Genomic DNA, 7109 nt, shown 5'->3' with positions numbered 1-7109 from the left:
TCCACGCTGTCGCGGCATGCTACCAGTGTTAAAGACTGCGATGGAGCTCTGTATGCCACGGCAAACTGGTTGACACTGACGGCGGCGGTGCACAAATGCTGCGCAGCTAGCGCCATTCGACGGCCAACACCGCGGTTCCTGGTGTGTCTGCTGTGCCGTGCGTGTGATCATTGCTTGTACAGCCCTCTCGCAGTGTCCGGAGCAAGTATGGTGGGTCTGACACACCGGTGTCAATGTGTTCTTTTTTCCATTTCCAGGAGTGTATATTGAATATGAATAATCTACATGCATCTGGAAACAGGAAGTTTTAAAGCTAACAAACGCAGGTTTGAGACGTTCATTGTAGCCCCCTCCAGCTACAAAGCAGACATCTGAGCAGTAGCCGAACTCGTTTCAAATACGAGGAGTCACCTCTTGTGTTACAGAGTTCACCTCAGCTGTGATACGGTTCCGCAGGATGGAGTTGTTGGTAGAGATGGAACGTGAACTGCCTCTTTTACAGAACCCCGAGGAAAAAATCACATGGAGAGAGACCAGGGTACCTCGGTGGCCAGAACAAGAGAGAATCGGTCTTCCTTTTCCTTGTAGCCTACCCTTTCTTGAGAAAAAGACTCATTCGAAAATCCGCAGACATGAAAACGCCAATGGGGCAAAGCTCCAAACTTGTTGAAAAATGAAGTCTTGTGACTCTTTGGTAAGTTTAAGAAAGAACTATTTTTCCAACATTTTCGGGTATGTTATTCTAATAACAGTTTCCTCCGCAAAAAAATTTTGTGGTCCTTTGATTTACGAAAAGGCACGAAACAAACAAATTTACTTTCACTGAGACTCATGTCACAATGTTTCATAAGGATTTTTCAGGCCCAACATGCGAACAACGACTCTTTTCACCCTTCAACTATGCTGAAATCTTGCTTTGTCTTCAAAAATTCAGTGCAGGAGAAACGTTTTAATCCGCCATCTACGTTCCCATTTAGCCGCAAAATTCAGTATGCCTTACTTTGTCATTTTCAACAAAATACTATACAAATAGTAAACGGTATGGCTTGTGGGCCAAAGCTGTCTCAGAAGTCACCATACAATAGATGAGATTCCTACTTCTCTACTAGCTCTATCCGTTGACTTACTTGAACTATGTACACAAAGTAGGCCTTTGTTTCATCCTTTGTTCGGACTGTCGAAATTGTACACATCGACGGTTTTTCCTGTACTTGGTTCGTGGTTCAATTCCGAGTCGGACAAAATGACTCCTGCAGTAAAAATGCACAAGAATGTATAAGACCCAATGCTACAAGGGGGTCACAACTGACGTGAGCTGAGTGTCTGATGTCACGAGCACTCTGGTGACTATCTGCATTGCGCAGCCGTCACCACTGAAGGGGCAGTAATCGAAACCCTAGATCCTCTTCTCTGCAAAGGTGTGTACATTATTCATATCCAGTTTATATTCCACGATATGAAAATCAATTCATTAGGGTGCATCTTTCTGAATAGCCCTGTATTCTTGTTATGTTCATGACACACCTACAGGTGTTGGATCAAAATATGGAAACACCAAAAACACTACCCATTACATGCTTAATACGGCTTCCATTCGTCTCTGAACTGATTAACCTTTCTACCAGAGATCGGAAATTGGCCCCGAATCTCGCTTTAAATTCGTCAGCGAATCCTGTGACATCATATCCGAACTCGCCGTTCCGTGTGCTCGTGCACTCCACTCGTGTGTCTCCGCTGCAGCCCACTCGTCAACTGAGTCAGTTGTCAGACACAACTGGAGTTGACTCGTTCAGAAAGGAGAGCGAGAACGCGCGTTTCCGCCATTAAACTGTAAACAACTATTCGTTTATTTTACAAAATTATGATTTCGTTTTTACAGCCATTCTCAAGCGCAAGTTGAAGTGTTATAAAATGTCAGACCTGCCTAAACGACAGAAGCAAGTTATATAACGACTGATCAATTAGCTGTGAATATTGATCTGTTTGTGCACAATTTTGTATAAAAACTATATCCAAGACTGCTGTAAATTTATTTTAATACTTAATGTCTATGGAGTGAATGTTTAATAATTATGTTGACATATACATACTTTCGAAGCGTTACCGTGTCTGTAACGACCGCAGCTGAAAACATAACATGAGGATGAAGCGCAGTCTCTAAATGGTGATTAATTATTAAAATAAATTACAGAAATGAATAATAAGCTACTATGACCAGGGGAATACAGAAATAGCGTGCTTTTTGTCGCAGGGATAATAACAGTGACGTTGACTACGTGCCCAGTTTTCGTTTCACGCAGAATATGTTTTCTCATGTTAGAAGTGGAATAAACAAAAATACAAACATTACCTTTGCTTAGGACGAAATTTGTATGTTTTTCGTCTGAAGCATGGACTCTAGCGTAAAACTTGTTCTAGGTACCGTTTTTCTTCTAAGGAACACATTTGCAATTGAATCAGTCGTTTTGAAATGGGCATCAATCAATTTTTTTTAAAAAAGGAGTTACGAATTCAATACGTACTTTACGACTTTATCTGCCAGTTTTCATTGAAAAGGGCACCAGTCCACTACATATTGTCGTAGTTACCAGGGTTTGAAAATTTCGTATGTTTTGAAAAGTGTCATCAGTCGAGGACTACTGCCCTGCTGCTGATGTTATTTTTATTTTAGTTAGATTCTGTTAAACCTTTCTGAAAAGATGAATTCTAAATCTGATTCTCAAGTGGAAATAATTTCTAAAAACTGTAAAAAAGGTACAAAGAATGCAGATAGTTATAATCAAAATCTGATAGAACGAGTGCAAAAAACGTCGTAACGAAGAAATGGAACAATTATGTATATCAAAATTCTACATGTCTGAATGCACTCAGAAAAGTTCTCCATCCTCGGCGTCACATCGTCAGTCACGCACGTCGCAGACGCTACAGTCTTACCCTGAGTGCGGCAGCGAGCGTACCAGAAGGCGATGCCCGCTTAGTGCTGCGTTGTGTTGGGCGTAAGGCAAATGTGGCCACGTGGCTGTCGTGTGTCAACAGGCGGCCTGCCAGCAGTAGGAAGGGCGGCACTGCGGCCCACTCCATCACGGCTGCAGCGCCGGTAATTGTCCTGCTGCCACTGAAACACACTTTGGGCAGGCTGTGGCCGGCGCTGCCGCGTATTAACCTAGGAGAACACACACTGCCCTCTTCTACAACGGGCCCGGCACAGAATCCTATCTTACTGCAGCAGGGCCATTGTAACGGTATTTTTAAATGGTGATTTTCTTGTTGTTGTTTTGTATGCAAATTGGTTTCCAATTCTTTAACTTTCCAATGCATCTATGTTGTAATGTGAATCTGGACAATGCAAGTAGTGCGTTTACGTAAACACTATCTGATAAAAAGAGCCGCCAAATCCTTCCGAAACTTACAGCTGTACGCAATTAACTTTTACCGGAAAATAATTAAAACCCTAAAACTATATATTAAATTAGAATTATATTGAAATAGAATTTTGAAAGAATAAATCCCCATAATGCTTTTATTAAAACGCCAAACACTTTTACGTACGTAGCTGATTAAGTAAAATCCCGAACACTAATTGACACATATGCACGCACTCCATGTGATCAAAAGTATCCGAACACCCCCAAAAACATCCTTTTTTCATAGTAGGTGTATTGTGCTGCCATCTACTGCCAGGTACTCCACATCAGCGACCTTAGTAGTAATTAGACATTGTGAGAGAGCAGATTGGAGCGCTCCGCGGAACTCACGGACTTTGAACGTGGTCAGGTGATTGGGTGTCACTTGCGTCATACGTCTGTACGCGAGATTTCCACACTGCTAAACATCCGTAGGTCCACTGTTTCCGATGTGATAGTGACACGTACATCACAATACCGAACAGGCCTACCTCGTCTGTTGACTGACAGAAACCACCGACAGTTGAAGAGGGTCGTAATGTGTAATAGGCAGACATCTATCCAGACCATCACACAGGAATTCCGAACTGCATCAGTATCCACTGCAAGTACTATGACAGTTAGGTGGGAGGTGAGAAAACTTGGATTTCATGGTCGAGCGGCTGCTCATAAGCCACACATCACGCCGGTAAATGCCAAACGAAGCCTCACTTGGTGTAAGGAGCGTAAACATTGGACGACTAAACAGTGGAAAAACAATGTGTGAAGTGACGAATGACGGCACACAATGTGGCACTCCGACGGCAGGGTGTGGGTATGGCGAATGACCGGTGAACGTCATCTGCCAGTGTGTGTAGTGCCAACAGTAAAACTCGAAGGCGGTGGTATTATGGTATGGTCGTGTTTTCCAAGGAGGGGGTTTACAGCCCTTGTTATTTTGTGTGGCACTATCACAGCACAGCATCTTTCAACACGATCGAGTACCTGTTCATAATGCACGGCCTGTGGCGGAGTGGCTACACGACAATAACATCCCTGTACTGGACTTCCCTGCACAGAGTCCTGACCTGAATTCTATAGAACACCTCTCGGATGTTTTGGAACGCCGACTTCGTGCCAGGCCTCACCGACCGACATCGATACCTTTCCTCAGTGCAGCACTCCCTGAAGAATGGGCTGCCATTCCCCGAGAAGTCTTCCAGGCCTAATTGAACATATGCCTGAGAGAGTGGAAGCTGTCATTAAGGCTAAAGGTGGGCCAACACCATATTGAATTCCAGCATTACCGATGGAGGGAGCCACGAGCTTGTAAGTCGTTTTAAGCCAGATGTCCGGATACTTTTGATCACCTAGTGTAAGTAACCTTGCTCTGTAAGAATAAGATTGTCTTACAACTGAACTAAACTTTACTGAACCGAAACTGATTATAATTTTGAAATGCAAAGCTTGCCTGTCAACGCTTTTACTGAGTGCTGACTGATGTTCAGCTGGCCCTAACAAATTTTCATGATTTACCTTGTGGCAATGAAAACCCAGGACTGCTGGAAAGTGATTAATATTAAAATAAGCTCCACAGCAAACTAGCTAAAGAAAAAACCTTACTGGGTGCAACGGAAAGCAGTTTGCTTTATATACTTTATGCAACTGTTTTCCGCTGAGTGCAATGCGGCAACACACAGTAGCAAAGTCAAATAAATATTCGTGAGGAGACAGTGGGAAAGATTCGATTTACTGAATAATTGAAAAGAGACTAGCATTCAGAGCTGTATTATGAACCTCAGTCTCTAGCAATTACAATCAACTTTACAAAAACCACTTCTGATAAAGAAAATGCAATTCTACCATGTAATTAGTTAACCAAAATGCAACTCAGAGGCCAAGCTATGTAACTTGGTTTAGTTATGTCTCGATAGCTAAATCAACTGACCCTAATCAGAAAAGAAAAAGAAATCGTGCTTTTCTCAAACTCCTGATAAATGACAAGCGATTAAGCAGTGGAGCAACGTCATTACCTGAATATCTTCACGCTTCTCAAATCAATCTTTACAAAGTGATACTTCCAAAAGCAACAGCCTCTGCCTTTGCATCTCTCTGTTATGCTAGTTATTTTCAGACTGGTCAACAGCATAACAAGCCAGAGCCACCTAGAAATAAGACCTCAACACTTTGTGTATTACGTCATTGGTAGGGTTCATACTACTATTCAAGATGATTCCAGCTGCTAGCCTATATTGAACTTTATTTTCATCAAATTCTTATCCAAAATAAAAATGAAATTCTCATACTTTAAATAATGAGTATTTGTTCCCTTATTTTTGTGATACACTGCCTTTCTTCGTGAAATTACACATTGAAACTTAATTTGAAGTTGAGTGAAATTTTGAATAATCTGGACAAATACTATTTTAGGGAATCAAGGAATGTTTGTAAATTCGATAAACAATGAATTAGTATTTATATTTACCTAATTATTTATTTTTATTTGTACTTAAAAATTCAAAAACCTTCACAGAACCAAATTTTCAGTACACTTATCTCTTCCTGTTGAGTCATGTAACACTATTTGTATTTACAATATCATTGACCTTTTTGGGGGGTATAATTATTCAAAAGAATATTGACAGTAGGACCAAATATATAGTCAATGATTTCATGTACAGTGTGATTTACAATACAATTAAACCCAACAAATATATATCATCAGGCAAGTTGCTACAGCATACATGAACATACATTTCTTTGGCATCTTACCCAGAGAAACAACTCTTCTTTTCCAGTAAGCAATATATACATATGCCACATATGTTGTAATATCCTGATCAGGATAACACATTGCACCTCCACAGTTGTTAAATGATTTTGATCATCTTTCACATCCTCATCATCTGCTGTTAGATACATTTTACAATAATTACATTTATTTTTCTTAATGACTCGATATGACCAGTAGCCACTTACATTTTGAAGTACAGGCCACATTTCCTCATCTAACTTTTGTATGCCAGCATCATGTATAACTAAATTTAATTCCTCACTGAATGTCATTTGTGAAAGGCCATTTATATCTGACTCATTAGACAAAATATCATCCTTGGAAACTACAATATCACCAATTTTTTGTGTTACTTCCTGTCTCAAAAATATGTCTGATTGGGACATTGTAATTACCAGCATTGGGCTAGTGATATTTCCAAAACGTGTTTTTCAGATCATCAGTTTGAATTGTGCCTGTTAGGCAAATCTCGTTGAGCCAGTATCCAGTCATATCGATCAAGTCAAAATGCTATGTCTAAGAGCTAAACATGTTTGTCTGCTAAGACCAATTATAGGCCTACTGTCCGAATTTTCCATCATTAACCAGTTTGAAAACAGATGTAGGGACTCTAGTATGTGTTTAGAATTCCTGGTTACTGTCTGTTGACACCTATTTGATAATCTCTGACTTCTTAACAAAATTCAAACAGCAACTGTATCCCATGACCAGCAAGTTATCTCAGTGAAATTTGTATATCATTCCAGTATTCAATATTGTAACTAGAAGCTAATTCCTTGAGAGCAATAGCTGTTGTATGATCAAAACTACAAAGAGCAAATTTTACATTCTGCTTTTTGTTGTTGATGGATACAGTGATTTGAAACACAGTTTGTTGGCAAATTTCAATAAATTTACCTTTCCAAGCAAATGAAGAGATAGTTCTCTTCTCA

This window comes from Schistocerca americana, chromosome 1 (genome assembly GCF_021461395.2).
Source record: "Schistocerca americana isolate TAMUIC-IGC-003095 chromosome 1, iqSchAmer2.1, whole genome shotgun sequence".
NCBI lineage: Eukaryota > Metazoa > Arthropoda > Insecta > Orthoptera > Acrididae > Schistocerca > Schistocerca americana.
The sequence above is the reverse complement of the archived record's forward strand: the minus strand, read 5'-3'. Positions refer to the sequence as shown.